General features: G+C 50.9%; 38 non-coding genes across 38 annotated transcripts; 7 read left to right on the top strand and 31 right to left on the bottom strand.

Annotated features, from left to right (window-relative positions):
• Positions 1-4,678: 4,678 nt before the first annotated feature.
• Trnae-uuc (transfer RNA glutamic acid (anticodon UUC)) lies at positions 4,679-4,750 on the bottom strand. The gene has a single exon. It is a non-coding gene; the product is annotated as a tRNA-Glu (tRNA).
• A 437-nt stretch (positions 4,751-5,187) lies between these two features.
• On the bottom strand, positions 5,188-5,260 carry Trnat-cgu (transfer RNA threonine (anticodon CGU)). The gene has a single exon. It is a non-coding gene; the product is annotated as a tRNA-Thr (tRNA).
• Positions 5,261-5,553: 293 nt separating this feature from the next.
• Positions 5,554-5,624, bottom strand: Trnag-gcc (transfer RNA glycine (anticodon GCC)). The gene has a single exon. It is a non-coding gene; the product is annotated as a tRNA-Gly (tRNA).
• Positions 5,625-5,947: 323 nt separating this feature from the next.
• Trnag-ucc (transfer RNA glycine (anticodon UCC)) lies at positions 5,948-6,019 on the top strand. The gene has a single exon. It is a non-coding gene; the product is annotated as a tRNA-Gly (tRNA).
• Positions 6,020-6,763: 744 nt separating this feature from the next.
• Trnai-aau (transfer RNA isoleucine (anticodon AAU)) lies at positions 6,764-6,837 on the bottom strand. Its single transcript has one exon. It is a non-coding gene; the product is annotated as a tRNA-Ile (tRNA).
• Positions 6,838-7,094: 257 nt separating this feature from the next.
• On the bottom strand, positions 7,095-7,166 carry Trnae-uuc (transfer RNA glutamic acid (anticodon UUC)). Its single transcript has one exon. It is a non-coding gene; the product is annotated as a tRNA-Glu (tRNA).
• Positions 7,167-7,603: 437 nt separating this feature from the next.
• On the bottom strand, positions 7,604-7,676 carry Trnat-cgu (transfer RNA threonine (anticodon CGU)). The gene has a single exon. It is a non-coding gene; the product is annotated as a tRNA-Thr (tRNA).
• Positions 7,677-7,969: 293 nt separating this feature from the next.
• Trnag-gcc (transfer RNA glycine (anticodon GCC)) lies at positions 7,970-8,040 on the bottom strand. Its single transcript has one exon. It is a non-coding gene; the product is annotated as a tRNA-Gly (tRNA).
• Positions 8,041-8,363: 323 nt separating this feature from the next.
• Positions 8,364-8,435, top strand: Trnag-ucc (transfer RNA glycine (anticodon UCC)). Its single transcript has one exon. It is a non-coding gene; the product is annotated as a tRNA-Gly (tRNA).
• A 744-nt stretch (positions 8,436-9,179) lies between these two features.
• Positions 9,180-9,253, bottom strand: Trnai-aau (transfer RNA isoleucine (anticodon AAU)). The gene has a single exon. It is a non-coding gene; the product is annotated as a tRNA-Ile (tRNA).
• A 257-nt stretch (positions 9,254-9,510) lies between these two features.
• On the bottom strand, positions 9,511-9,582 carry Trnae-uuc (transfer RNA glutamic acid (anticodon UUC)). Its single transcript has one exon. It is a non-coding gene; the product is annotated as a tRNA-Glu (tRNA).
• Positions 9,583-10,019: 437 nt separating this feature from the next.
• On the bottom strand, positions 10,020-10,092 carry Trnat-cgu (transfer RNA threonine (anticodon CGU)). Its single transcript has one exon. It is a non-coding gene; the product is annotated as a tRNA-Thr (tRNA).
• Positions 10,093-10,385: 293 nt separating this feature from the next.
• Trnag-gcc (transfer RNA glycine (anticodon GCC)) lies at positions 10,386-10,456 on the bottom strand. The gene has a single exon. It is a non-coding gene; the product is annotated as a tRNA-Gly (tRNA).
• A 323-nt stretch (positions 10,457-10,779) lies between these two features.
• Trnag-ucc (transfer RNA glycine (anticodon UCC)) lies at positions 10,780-10,851 on the top strand. The gene has a single exon. It is a non-coding gene; the product is annotated as a tRNA-Gly (tRNA).
• A 744-nt stretch (positions 10,852-11,595) lies between these two features.
• Trnai-aau (transfer RNA isoleucine (anticodon AAU)) lies at positions 11,596-11,669 on the bottom strand. The gene has a single exon. It is a non-coding gene; the product is annotated as a tRNA-Ile (tRNA).
• Positions 11,670-11,926: 257 nt separating this feature from the next.
• Trnae-uuc (transfer RNA glutamic acid (anticodon UUC)) lies at positions 11,927-11,998 on the bottom strand. The gene has a single exon. It is a non-coding gene; the product is annotated as a tRNA-Glu (tRNA).
• Positions 11,999-12,435: 437 nt separating this feature from the next.
• Positions 12,436-12,508, bottom strand: Trnat-cgu (transfer RNA threonine (anticodon CGU)). Its single transcript has one exon. It is a non-coding gene; the product is annotated as a tRNA-Thr (tRNA).
• Positions 12,509-12,801: 293 nt separating this feature from the next.
• Positions 12,802-12,872, bottom strand: Trnag-gcc (transfer RNA glycine (anticodon GCC)). The gene has a single exon. It is a non-coding gene; the product is annotated as a tRNA-Gly (tRNA).
• A 323-nt stretch (positions 12,873-13,195) lies between these two features.
• On the top strand, positions 13,196-13,267 carry Trnag-ucc (transfer RNA glycine (anticodon UCC)). Its single transcript has one exon. It is a non-coding gene; the product is annotated as a tRNA-Gly (tRNA).
• Positions 13,268-14,011: 744 nt separating this feature from the next.
• On the bottom strand, positions 14,012-14,085 carry Trnai-aau (transfer RNA isoleucine (anticodon AAU)). Its single transcript has one exon. It is a non-coding gene; the product is annotated as a tRNA-Ile (tRNA).
• Positions 14,086-14,342: 257 nt separating this feature from the next.
• Positions 14,343-14,414, bottom strand: Trnae-uuc (transfer RNA glutamic acid (anticodon UUC)). The gene has a single exon. It is a non-coding gene; the product is annotated as a tRNA-Glu (tRNA).
• Positions 14,415-14,851: 437 nt separating this feature from the next.
• On the bottom strand, positions 14,852-14,924 carry Trnat-cgu (transfer RNA threonine (anticodon CGU)). The gene has a single exon. It is a non-coding gene; the product is annotated as a tRNA-Thr (tRNA).
• Positions 14,925-15,217: 293 nt separating this feature from the next.
• On the bottom strand, positions 15,218-15,288 carry Trnag-gcc (transfer RNA glycine (anticodon GCC)). Its single transcript has one exon. It is a non-coding gene; the product is annotated as a tRNA-Gly (tRNA).
• Positions 15,289-15,611: 323 nt separating this feature from the next.
• On the top strand, positions 15,612-15,683 carry Trnag-ucc (transfer RNA glycine (anticodon UCC)). The gene has a single exon. It is a non-coding gene; the product is annotated as a tRNA-Gly (tRNA).
• Positions 15,684-16,427: 744 nt separating this feature from the next.
• Trnai-aau (transfer RNA isoleucine (anticodon AAU)) lies at positions 16,428-16,501 on the bottom strand. The gene has a single exon. It is a non-coding gene; the product is annotated as a tRNA-Ile (tRNA).
• Positions 16,502-16,758: 257 nt separating this feature from the next.
• Positions 16,759-16,830, bottom strand: Trnae-uuc (transfer RNA glutamic acid (anticodon UUC)). Its single transcript has one exon. It is a non-coding gene; the product is annotated as a tRNA-Glu (tRNA).
• Positions 16,831-17,267: 437 nt separating this feature from the next.
• On the bottom strand, positions 17,268-17,340 carry Trnat-cgu (transfer RNA threonine (anticodon CGU)). Its single transcript has one exon. It is a non-coding gene; the product is annotated as a tRNA-Thr (tRNA).
• A 293-nt stretch (positions 17,341-17,633) lies between these two features.
• On the bottom strand, positions 17,634-17,704 carry Trnag-gcc (transfer RNA glycine (anticodon GCC)). Its single transcript has one exon. It is a non-coding gene; the product is annotated as a tRNA-Gly (tRNA).
• Positions 17,705-18,027: 323 nt separating this feature from the next.
• Positions 18,028-18,099, top strand: Trnag-ucc (transfer RNA glycine (anticodon UCC)). Its single transcript has one exon. It is a non-coding gene; the product is annotated as a tRNA-Gly (tRNA).
• Positions 18,100-18,842: 743 nt separating this feature from the next.
• Positions 18,843-18,915, bottom strand: Trnai-aau (transfer RNA isoleucine (anticodon AAU)). The gene has a single exon. It is a non-coding gene; the product is annotated as a tRNA-Ile (tRNA).
• Positions 18,916-19,171: 256 nt separating this feature from the next.
• On the bottom strand, positions 19,172-19,243 carry Trnae-uuc (transfer RNA glutamic acid (anticodon UUC)). Its single transcript has one exon. It is a non-coding gene; the product is annotated as a tRNA-Glu (tRNA).
• Positions 19,244-19,680: 437 nt separating this feature from the next.
• Positions 19,681-19,752, bottom strand: Trnat-cgu (transfer RNA threonine (anticodon CGU)). Its single transcript has one exon. It is a non-coding gene; the product is annotated as a tRNA-Thr (tRNA).
• A 293-nt stretch (positions 19,753-20,045) lies between these two features.
• On the bottom strand, positions 20,046-20,116 carry Trnag-gcc (transfer RNA glycine (anticodon GCC)). Its single transcript has one exon. It is a non-coding gene; the product is annotated as a tRNA-Gly (tRNA).
• Positions 20,117-20,439: 323 nt separating this feature from the next.
• On the top strand, positions 20,440-20,511 carry Trnag-ucc (transfer RNA glycine (anticodon UCC)). The gene has a single exon. It is a non-coding gene; the product is annotated as a tRNA-Gly (tRNA).
• Positions 20,512-21,254: 743 nt separating this feature from the next.
• Trnai-aau (transfer RNA isoleucine (anticodon AAU)) lies at positions 21,255-21,328 on the bottom strand. The gene has a single exon. It is a non-coding gene; the product is annotated as a tRNA-Ile (tRNA).
• Positions 21,329-21,585: 257 nt separating this feature from the next.
• Positions 21,586-21,657, bottom strand: Trnae-uuc (transfer RNA glutamic acid (anticodon UUC)). The gene has a single exon. It is a non-coding gene; the product is annotated as a tRNA-Glu (tRNA).
• Positions 21,658-22,094: 437 nt separating this feature from the next.
• Trnat-cgu (transfer RNA threonine (anticodon CGU)) lies at positions 22,095-22,167 on the bottom strand. Its single transcript has one exon. It is a non-coding gene; the product is annotated as a tRNA-Thr (tRNA).
• Positions 22,168-22,460: 293 nt separating this feature from the next.
• On the bottom strand, positions 22,461-22,531 carry Trnag-gcc (transfer RNA glycine (anticodon GCC)). The gene has a single exon. It is a non-coding gene; the product is annotated as a tRNA-Gly (tRNA).
• Positions 22,532-23,103: the final 572 nt, after the last annotated feature.

Here is a 23,103-nt window from a genome sequence, read left to right as displayed (position 1 = left end):
TCTCTATACTTCACTTCTATTCTGTTGCGCGGCTTACTGTCCGTCAGGCAGCTGTAAAGTGCTTTGACCCTGTAAAGAGCATTTTCAGGTAGGTTGCTTTGAATATAGCTGTATTCGAGGAAAAAAGTACTAAAGTGGCAAAACGCAGTCGGGATGTGACTTACGTTTACCGGAGGCGTCATGCTGGCAGGTGCAATTTCATTGAGAAGGTGGGCCGTTAAGGAATTTGGTGATCGTTGCCATTGTTTATACATGTTGCTGATATATAATGCTTTCGCTTTGTGGTAAACATCAGTCAGATTTAGGCCGCCCTTCCCCAAGGGGAGCGTCAAGGTTGCAAATGGGACTTTGAAAATTTGTCCCCTACTGACAAAGTGTCCGAGCGCTGCAAGCATTCGTTGTGCTATGACCTTTGGTATTGGTAGGATTTGTGCGACATAATTCACTTTAGAAACAATATAAGTGTTGACTAAAAGCACTCTTTGTATGGCGTTGAGATTTCGCAAATGATGTTGCCGTATGCCGGCCCGAATTTGTGCCAATAATTTTCGGTAATTAAGAGCAGACGTGCAGCGGATGGTGCGCGTGTATTCAATGCCGAGACATTTAAATGTTGTCATTCTTTTTAGTGATTGGCTATTGCCAAGTTCGAGTCCTCTACCAAGTTCCATAATGCCAGACTTGTTACAGTTGACTTTCGCTCCTGATGCGGCTGCATAAGTGGATATCAGCTGAAACGCGCGTTCCAAATCTTCATCTTTCGTCACCACGAAACCGACGTCATCCGCAAATGCCTGGCATACGATCTTCTGGCCATGTATGCGTATTCCCGGAAGGTCTTGCGCCAGGGAGAACAGTAAGGGTTCAAGAGCAACTGCAAACAAAGCCATTGACATCGGGCAACCTTGTCGTACTGACCGAGCGATGTTAATAGGTTTACTGAGTTGTCCGTTGAGACAGATCTTGGACGTACCGTTTCGCAGCAGGAGTGTAACAGTGTCAATAACTTTCCGTGGAAAATTCATTGCTGCCATCGCGCGCAGAAGATATGAGTGACTGATTTTATCGAATGCTTTCTCAAAATCTAACGAGACGAGAGCGCATCGCATGTCGCAAGCGGCGGCTGTAGCTATGATATCTCTATATGCACTTAACGTCTGCTGTATGTTTCTAGTGTTCCCAACGCTCGTCTGGTAGGCCCCCGTGACAGTACTAAGTACCGTACTGTATCGCTGCATCATGACCCGCGCGAATATCTTATAATCGGCATTAAGTAATGTAAGCGGCCGGAGATTTTCGACTGTCTTTCCCGCTGGGGTTTTGGGTACCAATACCACTATGCCCTCACAGAATTCCCTTAAGATATCACTTCCAGCATTTAAGATATCATTACAGACCAAGGTCAGCTTTGGAACTAAATGGTGACGAAAGGTTCGATAAAACTCAGCCGGTAAGCCGTCGGGGCCAGGCGATTTATTCTGTGGGCTCCCTCGAATGGCTTCCTCTATTTCATCTTCAGTTATGACTGCAGCGAGGTCGTCTGCTTCTGCCGTGCTCAACGTCGCAAAACGGCGTGCCAGAAGGGCTTGCTGCGCCGCCATATCCACTGGGTGTTCCGTGAACTGTGCTGTAAAATGGTTGCAAATCTCGTCTCGTATGTCGCGCTGTCGGTGTAAGAGTCGACCATCTGCAGTGTGCAGTTCTGTCAATATCTTTCTGCGTCCCCTTTTCTGTTCGCGAATAACATGATACATTGATGTCGTTTCGTCCTGTACAGCGTTTTGCAGACGTGTCCTGACTGTACAGCCTTCCAATTGCTTCCGTTTGAGGGTTAGAATCGTAGCCTGTATTCTTTTAATATGCATACGATTTGCTATTACTGTTGCATCTTCTCGATATAAATCCCTTAAACACTGAAAATAAAATTCCAGGGTTTGCTTCTGCCAGGCACATCGATCTCGGGAATAATTCTTCATCGCTTTTGTTAAGGCGGGTTTCGCACATTTTACCCACCACGTAATGGTAGAATCGTACGCGGGGAACTTTCGTTCGCATTCTGCCCACGTATTGCGGAAGACTGTGTGACACCCTGGTTCTGGTAAACACGCTACATTTAGTTTCCAGGGTCCCCTTGCCCTGTACGTCCCTTGTTGGGCTAAATTGACGGTACATATATATGCCACATGATCTGTAAAGACAGTCGGCCATAGCTCTGCCTGCAAAACATGTTCCCTCATATTTGATAATGCGTAGATTCTATCGATGCGGCTAGCTGAGTGGCCAGTAACGAAAGTGAATCCGGGCCTGTCACCGTGTTTAAGCTCCCACGTATCTATTAAATTCAACTCTTCAATGAGAGTGCGAAGCTCGGCGGACGGATTGAAGTTCGGCGTCTGGTCTTTGGGACTGAGGACACAGTTAAAGTCACCAGCGAATATAAGTTGTTCTGAAGGTGGTGTAAAAAGTGGCACAATGTCATCTTTAAAAAACTCTGCTCTCTGTCGCCGTCTCCCAGAGCCAGATGGGGCGTAGAGATTGATAAACCTAGTAGTATTGATAGTGATCGCTATACCTCTGCCAGACGCCAGGCGCTCGATATGTGACATCACTATCCCTTCCTTAGCCATGATCGCGGTCCCTGGATCAGTGCCATGGCCAGGATTGACGACGGCATTGTAGCCCGTAATACGGTCAAGGTTAATATTGGTCACTTCCTGCAGCATGATGAGATCAATATCGGCGGCATAGAGAAAATCTTGAAGAGTTTTTAAGTTTAGTGGGCTACTGATCTTATTGATGTTCAATGTCGCAATTCGGTAAGCTTGCAAGGACGGCATGAGAACAGAGATCTAGGTGACAATAAGCCGAGTATGGATGTTAATGGCGAACATCGACTAAAAGAAGTCTACGTCATCAGCCACTGCGCCGACGCCGGCGGTAGCCGTTTGTTGCTGGTGGGACACATCAGCCTGAGCTTCCGATAACGGACTATCTATATGTCGCCGATCCTTTTCGAAATCGTCTTCCCGACCGCCCTCTTCCACGTCATCCGACCAATTACACACGAACCTGTCCGGTTGCATACCGCAATCCGATAGCTTGGATACGTCAGACACAGGGTTCGGATCCATGGTATCTGTTATCGCAGGGTCTCCTGAAGGTAATCGTCCGTGATCAGTGTCCGATTCGTCCGTCCGGGATTTTTTTGTCGTTTTGCTGGATGCCGACGACGGTGGTTCAGTCACTTCAGTCAGTTTCTGTCGTACGTGGTTCGCTTTTTCACGCAAAATCGGCGCCTTTGCTTCTGCCCCTTGATGTGCTAGCCGGCGTTTCTTCTGTGATTTGGGGGACCGCGGGGGCTGGTGGCCAGCCAGCTCGTTCGACTCCACCCGGTCCACGTCGGACTTGTCTTCTCGAACCGGGACGCCCGCCGGAAGACTTTCGGTGCCCGGTTGCTGCCCCTGCTCCGAGTGAGTATCGCCCCCCTTCGAGGTGTGTGAAGAAGGAACAGTTGGAACGTCATTCGTATCCATCGGCGTGACGCCTTCCTGCACTTCGCGCAAACTCTCTAGCGAAACATCGAAACTAGGTTCCGAGGTAACGTTGGCCCGGGCGGCGGCGACGTACGATATAGGCAACGTAGACGTCGGGCCCTGCTGCTCACGCTCACCGGCCGGTATTTGCGTTACGCGCCGTTGGACACATTGAGCACGGATATGTTCGGTGGAACCACATCCCGCACAGGTTCTCGGCTGCCCATCATAAATCACTATTGCTCTGTAGCCACACACAGTGATGTAGGACGGAATGTGCTTCAACATATCAATCTTCACCTGCCGGACACCGTTTAACACCGGGAAAATGTGCATATTCGACCACTTTTCTGCCGTATTACTGATGACCGTTCCATATTCCCTCAATTTGGCATTAATTTGGTCAGCGGATATTTCAAAGGGTAATTCAAATATTCGAACAGTTCTCACTCCAAGACCGGCAAGCGAAACTCGGACTTCACCTACATTACCGTCAGAATGGTTGAACTTTAAAACTCCTCCACAAGATTGAATAACCTGCTCGCATTTCTCGGGTCGCAACAATTTTAGGTAGACCGTACTGCTGACGATAGAAAGGTGAATGCCAACCATATCATCAATAGTGATTTTCATAACGTCTCTAATAAATAACTCAACTTCAAAGGACTTGGGGCGTGCATAGTTCGGGTCAAAACTCAATTTCAATGTGTCTTTCCGTATAAGTTGATCCATTATAATCGATTGCAATTCATCACTCCACACTACAACAACGCAGCAAAGCGCACACTCACCAAACAGCACGCGACCGCCACAGGCGAGAGCGTAAACAACCTGCGTCCGACCGCCACGGCCGCTGCCGGCTGACTGAACCAACTGAGCTAACGGGCCTCGGTACAGACAGTCTCCCATTGCTTTGCGGGAATTGCTCTGCGTATTGCCATGTAACATTTCTATGGCAGCAATCCAACAGTGGACCAGCGTCTCTTCTCCCTCTATGCCGCTGCTCGTAGTAATTTCGTTGCGTGCCCGTTTCTCTCGACTGTTGTCAGCTGACGTTTACGAACCAGTAGCTATAATGCGAGGAGGACGTGAAACAGCATTTCGCACGGTCAAAACTTGTCGTGATTTGTTCCGAAAAAATTCCATTCCGGTACCGGGAATCGAACCCGGGCCTCCTGGGTGAAAGCCAGGTATCCTAGCCACTAGACCACACCGGACGTGCACATCGTTCTCCGGGTTTACACCCCCTCCACTCGCTTTCCGTGTCGCACTTTCCCTGTTTGCGAGCATCTTCTCGCGCATGGCAAAAGTCTCAGTCCATTTCTTTTGGCCTCGTTGTTACAGGGGTAGGAGGAAAAGCAAAGCTGTAAGTAGTAATATTTATTTACTTATTTCGCAAGTAAAGACCTGCTGCCTGTCATTATATAGCAGGTCATACATTGTGTGACTTTACATGTTATATCATACGAAATTCAGTTTTATTACTAGTACTTTTTTTCTTGAAAATTTTACAAAAGAACTGCAACTAGTAATAACAGGAAGTAAACATTTTCACGCTGAGTCGTTGAAGCCTTGTGGATAACAAACTACTAAGTGTTTCGCTCCTTCGCAACCCCAGAGCCGTCGACTTAGCTGTGAACGACAGTAAATTAAATGCCCCGGGTGAGGATCGAACTCACGACCTTAAGATTACGAGACTTACGCGCTGCCTACTGCGCTACCGAGGCTGGCGAACGCCACACCTTCTGGAATCTTGCTAAGTACCGAATACCAGTGGTACAGAGTCTGCACTCCCTGGCTCATTTTTTCTGTTGCTACACGTGCATTCCCGGCGCGGCAGGCAACTTGCGATGTTAGGCCAACGCCAGTATGTACAATAGCACGCAAGAGTCCAAACGAGCAGTCGTGCGCGCTGCATGATTGCTTCTTTCCACACGGAATCCCGCGGTTCATTCTCATGGCTCACGCAGTTCGAGTGCGAAAGACACGCAGCACCACTATCGGAGAAAAAACAAAACGATGCATCGGCCGGGAATCGAACATGGGCCGCCCGCGTGGCAGGCGAGCATTCTACCACTGAACCACCGATGCTCAGCTAGTTCACAGCTTCCTGGTGCTTTCCGCGGCAGACGTCTGAGGGGAAAGTGGGACTGCCGTCCAGCGCCGTCGCATCCTCTCGAGAGAATGCTACAGACGCTGAATCCTGCACTGCACTGCTTAAAAATGATCGTCTAAGTACTCTTGCGGCGCACGCACGCGACGACTCTTGCCAAAGGCCGCGAAACGTGCCTAGAGACGCTGCCTGGATGAGCTCGCCTACCCCGTAACGCGCCTACAGCTACGACCACCTTCAGGCGCCGCCGACAGGCGGGAAGCAGACACAGCGCGGCTCGCGAGGCGCGCGACGGAACTGTGCGGTGGTGGTGTAATGGTCAGCATAGTTGCTTTCCAAGCAGTTGATCCGGGTTCGATTCCCGGCCACCGCTGCAGGCTTTTACTTTTGCGTATGAGTACTTTTGCCACGCGTCCTTAAATTAATGTTTCTTTGCCCATCTTACTCGCTGCACGCCACCCTCTAGCGTGTGCGTCGATTCCCCTTGAGTCTCGACTTGTCTCGACTTTGCTCAGCTGACGCGAGAGCTGACGCTCTCCAATCGGCCTATATCAAAAGGACAAGCACGCGAAACGACTGAGAGAGGTATGGCGAGGCGGGCACAACATTACTTATGCCTCGAGTAAATACCTGCTGCCTGTTATCATGTATTGTCTGATTTTACATGTTCTGTCAGACAAATTCAGTTTTATTACTAGTAGATTTCTTTTTTTTTTTCTTTGTTGAAAATTTTACAACACGCTCCTTCATTTCACTGTGGCCGCACGGCGCGACTTGGCATACCGAGAGGCAAAACGTGGCGCCAGTGCCCTTGACCGAATAGCGCTGCAGCTCCGAAACCGAAGAGGAAAGAGAAATACGAATTGAAACTGTCGACAGTGCCCTATGTTCGCAGGCGGTCACCCGCCCAAGCACTGACAACGCCCGACGTCGCGCAGTTGTGGTGATCGGACGAGAAACTGTGTGTTCAGCGTGCTGTGACCAGTGAAATGTTTTAGCGCGTCCCGACAAGTCGCGTTCGGGTCCCCTATCAGCTCCCACACAATGTGACGATTTCTTTGTCACCATACTTCCACGGGGAAATCGGCGTTGCCTTTTTGAAACAGTAAAATCGTAGTGGCCCGTGGGGGGATCGAACCCACGACCTTCGCGCTATTAGCACGACGCTCTAACCAACTGAGCTAACGGGCCTCGGTACAGACAGTCTCCCATTGCTTTGCGGGAATTGCTCTGCGTATTGCCATGTAACATTTCTATGGCAGCAATCCAACAGTGGACCAGCGTCTCTTCTCCCTCTATGCCGCTGCTCGTAGTAATTTCGTTGCGTGCCCGTTTCTCTCGACTGTTGTCAGCTGACGTTTACGAACCAGTAGCTATAATGCGAGGAGGACGTGAAACAGCATTTCGCACGGTCAAAACTTGTCGTGATTTGTTCCGAAAAAATTCCATTCCGGTACCGGGAATCGAACCCGGGCCTCCTGGGTGAAAGCCAGGTATCCTAGCCACTAGACCACACCGGACGTGCACATCGTTCTCCGGGTTTACACCCCCTCCACTCGCTTTCCGTGTCGCACTTTCCCTGTTTGCGAGCATCTTCTCGCGCATGGCAAAAGTCTCAGTCCATTTCTTTTGGCCTCGTTGTTACAGGGGTAGGAGGAAAAGCAAAGCTGTAAGTAGTAATATTTATTTACTTATTTCGCAAGTAAAGACCTGCTGCCTGTCATTATATAGCAGGTCATACATTGTGTGACTTTACATGTTATATCATACGAAATTCAGTTTTATTACTAGTACTTTTTTTCTTGAAAATTTTACAAAAGAACTGCAACTAGTAATAACAGGAAGTAAACATTTTCACGCTGAGTCGTTGAAGCCTTGTGGATAACAAACTACTAAGTGTTTCGCTCCTTCGCAACCCCAGAGCCGTCGACTTAGCTGTGAACGACAGTAAATTAAATGCCCCGGGTGAGGATCGAACTCACGACCTTAAGATTACGAGACTTACGCGCTGCCTACTGCGCTACCGAGGCTGGCGAACGCCACACCTTCTGGAATCTTGCTAAGTACCGAATACCAGTGGTACAGAGTCTGCACTCCCTGGCTCATTTTTTCTGTTGCTACACGTGCATTCCCGGCGCGGCAGGCAACTTGCGATGTTAGGCCAACGCCAGTATGTACAATAGCACGCAAGAGTCCAAACGAGCAGTCGTGCGCGCTGCATGATTGCTTCTTTCCACACGGAATCCCGCGGTTCATTCTCATGGCTCACGCAGTTCGAGTGCGAAAGACACGCAGCACCACTATCGGAGAAAAAACAAAACGATGCATCGGCCGGGAATCGAACATGGGCCGCCCGCGTGGCAGGCGAGCATTCTACCACTGAACCACCGATGCTCAGCTAGTTCACAGCTTCCTGGTGCTTTCCGCGGCAGACGTCTGAGGGGAAAGTGGGACTGCCGTCCAGCGCCGTCGCATCCTCTCGAGAGAATGCTACAGACGCTGAATCCTGCACTGCACTGCTTAAAAATGATCGTCTAAGTACTCTTGCGGCGCACGCACGCGACGACTCTTGCCAAAGGCCGCGAAACGTGCCTAGAGACGCTGCCTGGATGAGCTCGCCTACCCCGTAACGCGCCTACAGCTACGACCACCTTCAGGCGCCGCCGACAGGCGGGAAGCAGACACAGCGCGGCTCGCGAGGCGCGCGACGGAACTGTGCGGTGGTGGTGTAATGGTCAGCATAGTTGCTTTCCAAGCAGTTGATCCGGGTTCGATTCCCGGCCACCGCTGCAGGCTTTTACTTTTGCGTATGAGTACTTTTGCCACGCGTCCTTAAATTAATGTTTCTTTGCCCATCTTACTCGCTGCACGCCACCCTCTAGCGTGTGCGTCGATTCCCCTTGAGTCTCGACTTGTCTCGACTTTGCTCAGCTGACGCGAGAGCTGACGCTCTCCAATCGGCCTATATCAAAAGGACAAGCACGCGAAACGACTGAGAGAGGTATGGCGAGGCGGGCACAACATTACTTATGCCTCGAGTAAATACCTGCTGCCTGTTATCATGTATTGTCTGATTTTACATGTTCTGTCAGACAAATTCAGTTTTATTACTAGTAGATTTCTTTTTTTTTTTCTTTGTTGAAAATTTTACAACACGCTCCTTCATTTCACTGTGGCCGCACGGCGCGACTTGGCATACCGAGAGGCAAAACGTGGCGCCAGTGCCCTTGACCGAATAGCGCTGCAGCTCCGAAACCGAAGAGGAAAGAGAAATACGAATTGAAACTGTCGACAGTGCCCTATGTTCGCAGGCGGTCACCCGCCCAAGCACTGACAACGCCCGACGTCGCGCAGTTGTGGTGATCGGACGAGAAACTGTGTGTTCAGCGTGCTGTGACCAGTGAAATGTTTTAGCGCGTCCCGACAAGTCGCGTTCGGGTCCCCTATCAGCTCCCACACAATGTGACGATTTCTTTGTCACCATACTTCCACGGGGAAATCGGCGTTGCCTTTTTGAAACAGTAAAATCGTAGTGGCCCGTGGGGGGATCGAACCCACGACCTTCGCGCTATTAGCACGACGCTCTAACCAACTGAGCTAACGGGCCTCGGTACAGACAGTCTCCCATTGCTTTGCGGGAATTGCTCTGCGTATTGCCATGTAACATTTCTATGGCAGCAATCCAACAGTGGACCAGCGTCTCTTCTCCCTCTATGCCGCTGCTCGTAGTAATTTCGTTGCGTGCCCGTTTCTCTCGACTGTTGTCAGCTGACGTTTACGAACCAGTAGCTATAATGCGAGGAGGACGTGAAACAGCATTTCGCACGGTCAAAACTTGTCGTGATTTGTTCCGAAAAAATTCCATTCCGGTACCGGGAATCGAACCCGGGCCTCCTGGGTGAAAGCCAGGTATCCTAGCCACTAGACCACACCGGACGTGCACATCGTTCTCCGGGTTTACACCCCCTCCACTCGCTTTCCGTGTCGCACTTTCCCTGTTTGCGAGCATCTTCTCGCGCATGGCAAAAGTCTCAGTCCATTTCTTTTGGCCTCGTTGTTACAGGGGTAGGAGGAAAAGCAAAGCTGTAAGTAGTAATATTTATTTACTTATTTCGCAAGTAAAGACCTGCTGCCTGTCATTATATAGCAGGTCATACATTGTGTGACTTTACATGTTATATCATACGAAATTCAGTTTTATTACTAGTACTTTTTTTCTTGAAAATTTTACAAAAGAACTGCAACTAGTAATAACAGGAAGTAAACATTTTCACGCTGAGTCGTTGAAGCCTTGTGGATAACAAACTACTAAGTGTTTCGCTCCTTCGCAACCCCAGAGCCGTCGACTTAGCTGTGAACGACAGTAAATTAAATGCCCCGGGTGAGGATCGAACTCACGACCTTAAGATTACGAGACTTACGCGCTGCCTACTGCGCTACCGAGGCTGGCGAACGCCACACCTTCTGGAATCTTGCTAAGTACCGAATACCAGTGGTACAGAGTCTGCACTCCCTGGCTCATTTTTTCTGTTGCTACACGTGCATTCCCGGCGCGGCAGGCAACTTGCGATGTTAGGCCAACGCCAGTATGTACAATAGCACGCAAGAGTCCAAACGAGCAGTCGTGCGCGCTGCATGATTGCTTCTTTCCACACGGAATCCCGCGGTTCATTCTCATGGCTCACGCAGTTCGAGTGCGAAAGACACGCAGCACCACTATCGGAGAAAAAACAAAACGATGCATCGGCCGGGAATCGAACATGGGCCGCCCGCGTGGCAGGCGAGCATTCTACCACTGAACCACCGATGCTCAGCTAGTTCACAGCTTCCTGGTGCTTTCCGCGGCAGACGTCTGAGGGGAAAGTGGGACTGCCGTCCAGCGCCGTCGCATCCTCTCGAGAGAATGCTACAGACGCTGAATCCTGCACTGCACTGCTTAAAAATGATCGTCTAAGTACTCTTGCGGCGCACGCACGCGACGACTCTTGCCAAAGGCCGCGAAACGTGCCTAGAGACGCTGCCTGGATGAGCTCGCCTACCCCGTAACGCGCCTACAGCTACGACCACCTTCAGGCGCCGCCGACAGGCGGGAAGCAGACACAGCGCGGCTCGCGAGGCGCGCGACGGAACTGTGCGGTGGTGGTGTAATGGTCAGCATAGTTGCTTTCCAAGCAGTTGATCCGGGTTCGATTCCCGGCCACCGCTGCAGGCTTTTACTTTTGCGTATGAGTACTTTTGCCACGCGTCCTTAAATTAATGTTTCTTTGCCCATCTTACTCGCTGCACGCCACCCTCTAGCGTGTGCGTCGATTCCCCTTGAGTCTCGACTTGTCTCGACTTTGCTCAGCTGACGCGAGAGCTGACGCTCTCCAATCGGCCTATATCAAAAGGACAAGCACGCGAAACGACTGAGAGAGGTATGGCGAGGCGGGCACAACATTACTTATGCCTCGAGTAAATACCTGCTGCCTGTTATCATGTATTGTCTGATTTTACATGTTCTGTCAGACAAATTCAGTTTTATTACTAGTAGATTTCTTTTTTTTTTTCTTTGTTGAAAATTTTACAACACGCTCCTTCATTTCACTGTGGCCGCACGGCGCGACTTGGCATACCGAGAGGCAAAACGTGGCGCCAGTGCCCTTGACCGAATAGCGCTGCAGCTCCGAAACCGAAGAGGAAAGAGAAATACGAATTGAAACTGTCGACAGTGCCCTATGTTCGCAGGCGGTCACCCGCCCAAGCACTGACAACGCCCGACGTCGCGCAGTTGTGGTGATCGGACGAGAAACTGTGTGTTCAGCGTGCTGTGACCAGTGAAATGTTTTAGCGCGTCCCGACAAGTCGCGTTCGGGTCCCCTATCAGCTCCCACACAATGTGACGATTTCTTTGTCACCATACTTCCACGGGGAAATCGGCGTTGCCTTTTTGAAACAGTAAAATCGTAGTGGCCCGTGGGGGGATCGAACCCACGACCTTCGCGCTATTAGCACGACGCTCTAACCAACTGAGCTAACGGGCCTCGGTACAGACAGTCTCCCATTGCTTTGCGGGAATTGCTCTGCGTATTGCCATGTAACATTTCTATGGCAGCAATCCAACAGTGGACCAGCGTCTCTTCTCCCTCTATGCCGCTGCTCGTAGTAATTTCGTTGCGTGCCCGTTTCTCTCGACTGTTGTCAGCTGACGTTTACGAACCAGTAGCTATAATGCGAGGAGGACGTGAAACAGCATTTCGCACGGTCAAAACTTGTCGTGATTTGTTCCGAAAAAATTCCATTCCGGTACCGGGAATCGAACCCGGGCCTCCTGGGTGAAAGCCAGGTATCCTAGCCACTAGACCACACCGGACGTGCACATCGTTCTCCGGGTTTACACCCCCTCCACTCGCTTTCCGTGTCGCACTTTCCCTGTTTGCGAGCATCTTCTCGCGCATGGCAAAAGTCTCAGTCCATTTCTTTTGGCCTCGTTGTTACAGGGGTAGGAGGAAAAGCAAAGCTGTAAGTAGTAATATTTATTTACTTATTTCGCAAGTAAAGACCTGCTGCCTGTCATTATATAGCAGGTCATACATTGTGTGACTTTACATGTTATATCATACGAAATTCAGTTTTATTACTAGTACTTTTTTTCTTGAAAATTTTACAAAAGAACTGCAACTAGTAATAACAGGAAGTAAACATTTTCACGCTGAGTCGTTGAAGCCTTGTGGATAACAAACTACTAAGTGTTTCGCTCCTTCGCAACCCCAGAGCCGTCGACTTAGCTGTGAACGACAGTAAATTAAATGCCCCGGGTGAGGATCGAACTCACGACCTTAAGATTACGAGACTTACGCGCTGCCTACTGCGCTACCGAGGCTGGCGAACGCCACACCTTCTGGAATCTTGCTAAGTACCGAATACCAGTGGTACAGAGTCTGCACTCCCTGGCTCATTTTTTCTGTTGCTACACGTGCATTCCCGGCGCGGCAGGCAACTTGCGATGTTAGGCCAACGCCAGTATGTACAATAGCACGCAAGAGTCCAAACGAGCAGTCGTGCGCGCTGCATGATTGCTTCTTTCCACACGGAATCCCGCGGTTCATTCTCATGGCTCACGCAGTTCGAGTGCGAAAGACACGCAGCACCACTATCGGAGAAAAAACAAAACGATGCATCGGCCGGGAATCGAACATGGGCCGCCCGCGTGGCAGGCGAGCATTCTACCACTGAACCACCGATGCTCAGCTAGTTCACAGCTTCCTGGTGCTTTCCGCGGCAGACGTCTGAGGGGAAAGTGGGACTGCCGTCCAGCGCCGTCGCATCCTCTCGAGAGAATGCTACAGACGCTGAATCCTGCACTGCACTGCTTAAAAATGATCGTCTAAGTACTCTTGCGGCGCACGCACGCGACGACTCTTGCCAAAGGCCGCGAAACGTGCCTAGAGACGCTGCCTGGATGAGCTCGCCTACCCCGTAACGCGCCTACAGCTACGACCACCTTCAGGCGCCGCCGACAGGCGGGAAGCAGACACAGCGCGGCTCGCGAGGCGCGCGACGGAACTGTGCGGTGGTGGTGTAATGGTCAGCATAGTTGCTTTCCAAGCAGTTGATCCGGGTTCGATTCCCGGCCACCGCTGCAGGCTTTTACTTTTGCGTATGAGTACTTTTGCCACGCGTCCTTAAATTAATGTTTCTTTGCCCATCTTACTCGCTGCACGCCACCCTCTAGCGTGTGCGTCGATTCCCCTTGAGTCTCGACTTGTCTCGACTTTGCTCAGCTGACGCGAGAGCTGACGCTCTCCAATCGGCCTATATCAAAAGGACAAGCACGCGAAACGACTGAGAGAGGTATGGCGAGGCGGGCACAACATTACTTATGCCTCGAGTAAATACCTGCTGCCTGTTATCATGTATTGTCTGATTTTACATGTTCTGTCAGACAAATTCAGTTTTATTACTAGTAGATTTCTTTTTTTTTTTCTTTGTTGAAAATTTTACAACACGCTCCTTCATTTCACTGTGGCCGCACGGCGCGACTTGGCATACCGAGAGGCAAAACGTGGCGCCAGTGCCCTTGACCGAATAGCGCTGCAGCTCCGAAACCGAAGAGGAAAGAGAAATACGAATTGAAACTGTCGACAGTGCCCTATGTTCGCAGGCGGTCACCCGCCCAAGCACTGACAACGCCCGACGTCGCGCAGTTGTGGTGATCGGACGAGAAACTGTGTGTTCAGCGTGCTGTGACCAGTGAAATGTTTTAGCGCGTCCCGACAAGTCGCGTTCGGGTCCCCTATCAGCTCCCACACAATGTGACGATTTCTTTGTCACCATACTTCCACGGGGAAATCGGCGTTGCCTTTTTGAAACAGTAAAATCGTAGTGGCCCGTGGGGGGATCGAACCCACGACCTTCGCGCTATTAGCACGACGCTCTAACCAACTGAGCTAACGGGCCTCGGTACAGACAGTCTCCCATTGCTTTGCGGGAATTGCTCTGCGTATTGCCATGTAACATTTCTATGGCAGCAATCCAACAGTGGACCAGCGTCTCTTCTCCCTCTATGCCGCTGCTCGTAGTAATTTCGTTGCGTGCCCGTTTCTCTCGACTGTTGTCAGCTGACGTTTACGAACCAGTAGCTATAATGCGAGGAGGACGTGAAACAGCATTTCGCACGGTCAAAACTTGTCGTGATTTGTTCCGAAAAAATTCCATTCCGGTACCGGGAATCGAACCCGGGCCTCCTGGGTGAAAGCCAGGTATCCTAGCCACTAGACCACACCGGACGTGCACATCGTTCTCCGGGTTTACACCCCCTCCACTCGCTTTCCGTGTCGCACTTTCCCTGTTTGCGAGCATCTTCTCGCGCATGGCAAAAGTCTCAGTCCATTTCTTTTGGCCTCGTTGTTACAGGGGTAGGAGGAAAAGCAAAGCTGTAAGTAGTAATATTTATTTACTTATTTCGCAAGTAAAGACCTGCTGCCTGTCATTATATAGCAGGTCATACATTGTGTGACTTTACATGTTATATCATACGAAATTCAGTTTTATTACTAGTACTTTTTTTCTTGAAAATTTTACAAAAGAACTGCAACTAGTAATAACAGGAAGTAAACATTTTCACGCTGAGTCGTTGAAGCCTTGTGGATAACAAACTACTAAGTGTTTCGCTCCTTCGCAACCCCAGAGCCGTCGACTTAGCTGTGAACGACAGTAAATTAAATGCCCCGGGTGAGGATCGAACTCACGACCTTAAGATTACGAGACTTACGCGCTGCCTACTGCGCTACCGAGGCTGGCGAACGCCACACCTTCTGGAATCTTGCTAAGTACCGAATACCAGTGGTACAGAGTCTGCACTCCCTGGCTCATTTTTTCTGTTGCTACACGTGCATTCCCGGCGCGGCAGGCAACTTGCGATGTTAGGCCAACGCCAGTATGTACAATAGCACGCAAGAGTCCAAACGAGCAGTCGTGCGCGCTGCATGATTGCTTCTTTCCACACGGAATCCCGCGGTTCATTCTCATGGCTCACGCAGTTCGAGTGCGAAAGACACGCAGCACCACTATCGGAGAAAAAACAAAACGATGCATCGGCCGGGAATCGAACATGGGCCGCCCGCGTGGCAGGCGAGCATTCTACCACTGAACCACCGATGCTCAGCTAGTTCACAGCTTCCTGGTGCTTTCCGCGGCAGACGTCTGAGGGGAAAGTGGGACTGCCGTCCAGCGCCGTCGCATCCTCTCGAGAGAATGCTACAGACGCTGAATCCTGCACTGCACTGCTTAAAAATGATCGTCTAAGTACTCTTGCGGCGCACGCACGCGACGACTCTTGCCAAAGGCCGCGAAACGTGCCTAGAGACGCTGCCTGGATGAGCTCGCCTACCCCGTAACGCGCCTACAGCTACGACCACCTTCAGGCGCCGCCGACAGGCGGGAAGCAGACACAGCGCGGCTCGCGAGGCGCGCGACGGAACTGTGCGGTGGTGGTGTAATGGTCAGCATAGTTGCTTTCCAAGCAGTTGATCCGGGTTCGATTCCCGGCCACCGCTGCAGGCTTTTACTTTTGCGTATGAGTACTTTTGCCACGCGTCCTTAAATTAATGTTTCTTTGCCCATCTTACTCGCTGCACGCCACCCTCTAGCGTGTGCGTCGATTCCCCTTGAGTCTCGACTTGTCTCGACTTTGCTCAGCTGACGCGAGAGCTGACGCTCTCCAATCGGCCTATATCAAAAGGACAAGCACGCGAAACGACTGAGAGAGGTATGGCGAGGCGGGCACAACATTACTTATGCCTCGAGTAAATACCTGCTGCCTGTTATCATGTATTGTCTGATTTTACATGTTCTGTCAGACAAATTCAGTTTTATTACTAGTAGATTTCTTTTTTTTTTTCTTTGTTGAAAATTTTACAACACGCTCCTTCATTTCACTGTGGCCGCACGGCGCGACTTGGCATACCGAGAGGCAAAACGTGGCGCCAGTGCCCTTGACCGAATAGCGCTGCAGCTCCGAAACCGAAGAGGAAAGAGAAATACGAATTGAAACTGTCGACAGTGCCCTATGTTCGCAGGCGGTCACCCGCCCAAGCACTGACAACGCCCGACGTCGCGCAGTTGTGGTGATCGGACGAGAAACTGTGTGTTCAGCGTGCTGTGACCAGTGAAATGTTTTAGCGCGTCCCGACAAGTCGCGTTCGGGTCCCCTATCAGCTCCCACACAATGTGACGATTTCTTTGTCACCATACTTCCACGGGGAAATCGGCGTTGCCTTTTTGAAACAGTAAAATCGTAGTGGCCCGTGGGGGGATCGAACCCACGACCTTCGCGCTATTAGCACGACGCTCTAACCAACTGAGCTAACGGGCCTCGGTACAGACAGTCTCCCATTGCTTTGCGGGAATTGCTCTGCGTATTGCCATGTAACATTTCTATGGCAGCAATCCAACAGTGGACCAGCGTCTCTTCTCCCTCTATGCCGCTGCTCGTAGTAATTTCGTTGCGTGCCCGTTTCTCTCGACTGTTGTCAGCTGACGTTTACGAACCAGTAGCTATAATGCGAGGAGGACGTGAAACAGCATTTCGCACGGTCAAAACTTGTCGTGATTTGTTCCGAAAAAATTCCATTCCGGTACCGGGAATCGAACCCGGGCCTCCTGGGTGAAAGCCAGGTATCCTAGCCACTAGACCACACCGGACGTGCACATCGTTCTCCGGGTTTACACCCCCTCCACTCGCTTTCCGTGTCGCACTTTCCCTGTTTGCGAGCATCTTCTCGCGCATGGCAAAAGTCTCAGTCCATTTCTTTTGGCCTCGTTGTTACAGGGGTAGGAGGAAAAGCAAAGCTGTAAGTAGTAATATTTATTTACTTATTTCGCAAGTAAAGACCTGCTGCCTGTCATTATATAGCAGGTCATACATTGTGTGACTTTACATGTTATATCATACGAAATTCAGTTTTATTACTAGTACTTTTTTTCTTGAAAATTTTACAAAAGAACTGCAACTAGTAATAACAGGAAGTAAACATTTTCACGCTGAGTCGTTGAAGCCTTGTGGATAACAAACTACTAAGTGTTTCGCTCCTTCGCAACCCCAGAGCCGTCGACTTAGCTGTGAACGACAGTAAATTAAATGCCCCGGGTGAGGATCGAACTCACGACCTTAAGATTACGAGACTTACGCGCTGCCTACTGCGCTACCGAGGCTGGCGAACGCCACACCTTCTGGAATCTTGCTAAGTACCGAATACCAGTGGTACAGAGTCTGCACTCCCTGGCTCATTTTTTCTGTTGCTACACGTGCATTCCCGGCGCGGCAGGCAACTTGCGATGTTAGGCCAACGCCAGTATGTACAATAGCACGCAAGAGTCCAAACGAGCAGTCGTGCGCGCTGCATGATTGCTTCTTTCCACACGGAATCCCGCGGTTCATTCTCATGGCTCACGCAGTTCGAGTGCGAAAGACACGCAGCACCACTATCGGAGAAAAAACAAAACGATGCATCGGCCGGGAATCGAACATGGGCCGCCCGCGTGGCAGGCGAGCATTCTACCACTGAACCACCGATGCTCAGCTAGTTCACAGCTTCCTGGTGCTTTCCGCGGCAGACGTCTGAGGGGAAAGTGGGACTGCCGTCCAGCGCCGTCGCATCCTCTCGAGAGAATGCTACAGACGCTGAATCCTGCACTGCACTGCTTAAAAATGATCGTCTAAGTACTCTTGCGGCGCACGCACGCGACGACTCTTGCCAAAGGCCGCGAAACGTGCCTAGAGACGCTGCCTGGATGAGCTCGCCTACCCCGTAACGCGCCTACAGCTACGACCACCTTCAGGCGCCGCCGACAGGCGGGAAGCAGACACAGCGCGGCTCGCGAGGCGCGCGACGGAACTGTGCGGTGGTGGTGTAATGGTCAGCATAGTTGCTTTCCAAGCAGTTGATCCGGGTTCGATTCCCGGCCACCGCTGCAGGCTTTTACTTTTGCGTATGAGTACTTTTGCCACGCGTCCTTAAATTAATGTTTCTTTGCCCATCTTACTCGCTGCACGCCACCCTCTAGCGTGTGCGTCGATTCCCCTTGAGTCTCGACTTGTCTCGACTTTGCTCAGCTGACGCGAGAGCTGACGCTCTCCAATCGGCCTATATCAAAAGGACAAGCACGCGAAACGACTGAGAGAGGTATGGCGAGGCGGGCACAACATTACTTATGCCTCGAGTAAATACCTGCTGCCTGTTATCATGTATTGTCTGATTTTACATGTTCTGTCAGACAAATTCAGTTTTATTACTAGTAGATTTCTTTTTTTTTTTCTTTGTTGAAAATTTTACAACACGCTCCTTCATTTCACTGTGGCCGCACGGCGCGACTTGGCATACCGAGAGGCAAAACGTGGCGCCAGTGCCCTTGACCGAATAGCGCTGCAGCTCCGAAACCGAAGAGGAAAGAGAAATACGAATTGAAACTGTCGACAGTGCCCTATGTTCGCAGGCGGTCACCCGCCCAAGCACTGACAACGCCCGACGTCGCGCAGTTGTGGTGATCGACGAGAAACTGTGTGTTCAGCGTGCTGTGACCAGTGAAATGTTTTAGCGCGTCCCGACAAGTCGCGTTCGGGTCCCCTATCAGCTCCCACACAATGTGACGATTTCTTTGTCACCATACTTCCACGGGGAAATCGGCGTTGCCTTTTTGAAACAGTAAAATCGTAGTGGCCCGTGGGGGATCGAACCCACGACCTTCGCGCTATTAGCACGACGCTCTAACCAACTGAGCTAACGGGCCTCGGTACAGACAGTCTCCCATTGCTTTGCGGAATTGCTCTGCGTATTGCCATGTAACATTTCTATGGCAGCAATCCAACAGTGGACCAGCGTCTCTTCTCCCTCTATGCCGCTGCTCGTAGTAATTTCGTTGCGTGCCCGTTTCTCTCGACTGTTGTCAGCTGACGTTTACGAACCAGTAGCTATAATGCGAGGAGGACGTGAAACAGCATTTCGCACGGTCAAAACTTGTCGTGATTTGTTCCGAAAAAATTCCATTCCGGTACCGGGAATCGAACCCGGGCCTCCTGGGTGAAAGCCAGGTATCCTAGCCACTAGACCACACCGGACGTGCACATCGTTCTCCGGGTTTACACCCCCTCCACTCGCTTTCCGTGTCGCACTTTCCCTGTTTGCGAGCATCTTCTCGCGCATGGCAAAAGTCTCAGTCCATTTCTTTTGGCCTCGTTGTTACAGGGGTAGGAGGAAAAGCAAAGCTGTAAGTAGTAATATTTATTTACTTATTTCGCAAGTAAAGACCTGCTGCCTGTCATTATATAGCAGGTCATACATTGTGTGACTTTACATGTTATATCATACGAAATTCAGTTTTATTACTAGTACTTTTTTTCTTGAAAATTTTACAAAAGAACTGCAACTAGTAATAACAGGAAGTAAACATTTTCACGCTGAGTCGTTGAAGCCTTGTGGATAACAAACTACTAAGTGTTTCGCTCCTTCGCAACCCCAGAGCCGTCGACTTAGCTGTGAACGACAGTAAATTAAATGCCCGGGTGAGGATCGAACTCACGACCTTAAGATTACGAGACTTACGCGCTGCCTACTGCGCTACCGAGGCTGGCGAACGCCACACCTTCTGGAATCTTGCTAAGTACCGAATACCAGTGGTACAGAGTCTGCACTCCCTGGCTCATTTTTTCTGTTGCTACACGTGCATTCCCGGCGCGGCAGGCAACTTGCGATGTTAGGCCAACGCCAGTATGTACAATAGCACGCAAGAGTCCAAACGAGCAGTCGTGCGCGCTGCATGATTGCTTCTTTCCACACGGAATCCCGCGGTTCATTCTCATGGCTCACGCAGTTCGAGTGCGAAAGACACGCAGCACCACTATCGGAGAAAAAACAAAACGATGCATCGGCCGGGAATCGAACATGGGCCGCCCGCGTGGCAGGCGAGCATTCTACCACTGAACCACCGATGCTCAGCTAGTTCACAGCTTCCTGGTGCTTTCCGCGGCAGACGTCTGAGGGGAAAGTGGGACTGCCGTCCAGCGCCGTCGCATCCTCTCGAGAGAATGCTACAGACGCTGAATCCTGCACTGCACTGCTTAAAAATGATCGTCTAAGTACTCTTGCGGCGCACGCACGCGACGACTCTTGCCAAAGGCCGCGAAACGTGCCTAGAGACGCTGCCTGGATGAGCTCGCCTACCCCGTAACGCGCCTACAGCTACGACCACCTTCAGGCGCCGCCGACAGGCGGGAAGCAGACACAGCGCGGCTCGCGAGGCGCGCGACGGAACTGTGCGGTGGTGGTGTAATGGTCAGCATAGTTGCTTTCCAAGCAGTTGATCCGGGTTCGATTCCCGGCCACCGCTGCAGGCTTTTACTTTTGCGTATGAGTACTTTTGCCACGCGTCCTTAAATTAATGTTTCTTTGCCCATCTTACTCGCTGCACGCCACCCTCTAGCGTGTGCGTCGATTCCCCTTGAGTCTCGACTTGTCTCGACTTTGCTCAGCTGACGCGAGAGCTGACGCTCTCCAATCGGCCTATATCAAAAGGACAAGCACGCGAAACGACTGAGAGAGGTATGGCGAGGCGGGCACAACATTACTTATGCCTCGAGTAAATACCTGCTGCCTGTTATCATGTATTGTCTGATTTTACATGTTCTGTCAGACAAATTCAGTTTTATTACTAGTAGATTTCTTTTTTTTTTTCTTTGTTGAAAATTTTACAACACGCTCCTTCATTTCACTGTGGCCGCACGGCGCGACTTGGCATACCGAGAGGCAAAACGTGGCGCCAGTGCCCTTGACCGAATAGCGCTGCAGCTCCGAAACCGAAGAGGAAAGAGAAATACGAATTGAAACTGTCGACAGTGCCCTATGTTCGCAGGCGGTCACCCGCCCAAGCACTGACAACGCCCGACGTCGCGCAGTTGTGGTGATCGGACGAGAAACTGTGTGTTCAGCGTGCTGTGACCAGTGAAATGTTTTAGCGCGTCCCGACAAGTCGCGTTCGGGTCCCCTATCAGCTCCCACACAATGTGACGATTTCTTTGTCACCATACTTCCACGGGAAATCGGCGTTGCCTTTTTGAAACAGTAAAATCGTAGTGGCCCGTGGGGGGATCGAACCCACGACCTTCGCGCTATTAGCACGACGCTCTAACCAACTGAGCTAACGGGCCTCGGTACAGACAGTCTCCCATTGCTTTGCGGGAATTGCTCTGCGTATTGCCATGTAACATTTCTATGGCAGCAATCCAACAGTGGACCAGCGTCTCTTCTCCCTCTATGCCGCTGCTCGTAGTAATTTCGTTGCGTGCCCGTTTCTCTCGACTGTTGTCAGCTGACGTTTACGAACCAGTAGCTATAATGCGAGGAGGACGTGAAACAGCATTTCGCACGGTCAAAACTTGTCGTGATTTGTTCCGAAAAAATTCCATTCCGGTACCGGGAATCGAACCCGGGCCTCCTGGGTGAAAGCCAGGTATCCTAGCCACTAGACCACACCGGACGTGCACATCGTTCTCCGGGTTTACACCCCCTCCACTCGCTTTCCGTGTCGCACTTTCCCTGTTTGCGAGCATCTTCTCGCGCATGGCAAAAGTCTCAGTCCATTTCTTTTGGCCTCGTTGTTACAGGGGTAGGAGGAAAAGCAAAGCTGTAAGTAGTAATATTTATTTACTTATTTCGCAAGTAAAGACCTGCTGCCTGTCATTATATAGCAGGTCATACATTGTGTGACTTTACATGTTATATCATACGAAATTCAGTTTTATTACTAGTACTTTTTTTCTTGAAAATTTTACAAAAGAACTGCAACTAGTAATAACAGGAAGTAAACATTTTCACGCTGAGTCGTTGAAGCCTTGTGGATAACAAACTACTAAGTGTTTCGCTCCTTCGCAACCCCAGAGCCGTCGACTTAGCTGTGAACGACAGTAAATTAAATGCCCCGGGTGAGGATCGAACTCACGACCTTAAGATTACGAGACTTACGCGCTGCCTACTGCGCTACCGAGGCTGGCGAACGCCACACCTTCTGGAATCTTGCTAAGTACCGAATACCAGTGGTACAGAGTCTGCACTCCCTGGCTCATTTTTTCTGTTGCTACACGTGCATTCCCGGCGCGGCAGGCAACTTGCGATGTTAGGCCAACGCCAGTATGTACAATAGCACGCAAGAGTCCAAACGAGCAGTCGTGCGCGCTGCATGATTGCTTCTTTCCACACGGAATCCCGCGGTTCATTCTCATGGCTCACGCAGTTCGAGTGCGAAAGACACGCAGCACCACTATCGGAGAAAAAACAAAACGATGCATCGGCCGGGAATCGAACATGGGCCGCCCGCGTGGCAGGCGAGCATTCTACCACTGAACCACCGATGCTCAGCTAGTTCACAGCTTCCTGGTGCTTTCCGCGGCAGACGTCTGAGGGGAAAGTGGGACTGCCGTCCAGCGCCGTCGCATCCTCTCGAGAGAATGCTACAGACGCTGAATCCTGCACTGCACTGCTTAAAAATGATCGTCTAAGTACTCTTGCGGCGCACGCACGCGACGACTCTTGCCAAAGGCCGCGAAACGTGCCTAGAGACGCTGCCTGGATGAGCTCGCCTACCCCGTAACGCGCCTACAGCTACGACCACCTTCAGGCGCCGCCGACAGGCGGGAAGCAGACACAGCGCGGCTCGCGAGGCGCGCGACGGAACTGTGCGGTGGTGGTGTAATGGTCAGCATAGTTGCTTTCCAAGCAGTTGATCCGGGTTCGATTCCCGGCCACCGCTGCAGGCTTTTACTTTTGCGTATGAGTACTTTTGCCACGCGTCCTTAAATTAATGTTTCTTTGCCCATCTTACTCGCTGCACGCCACCCTCTAGCGTGTGCGTCGATTCCCCTTGAGTCTCGACTTGTCTCGACTTTGCTCAGCTGACGCGAGAGCTGACGCTCTCCAATCGGCCTAT

This window comes from Schistocerca cancellata, chromosome 2 (assembly GCF_023864275.1).
Source record: "Schistocerca cancellata isolate TAMUIC-IGC-003103 chromosome 2, iqSchCanc2.1, whole genome shotgun sequence".
NCBI classification, from domain to species: Eukaryota; Metazoa; Arthropoda; class Insecta; order Orthoptera; family Acrididae; genus Schistocerca; species Schistocerca cancellata.
Note: the sequence above shows the minus strand (reverse complement) of the source record. Positions and strands in the feature narration are given on the sequence as shown.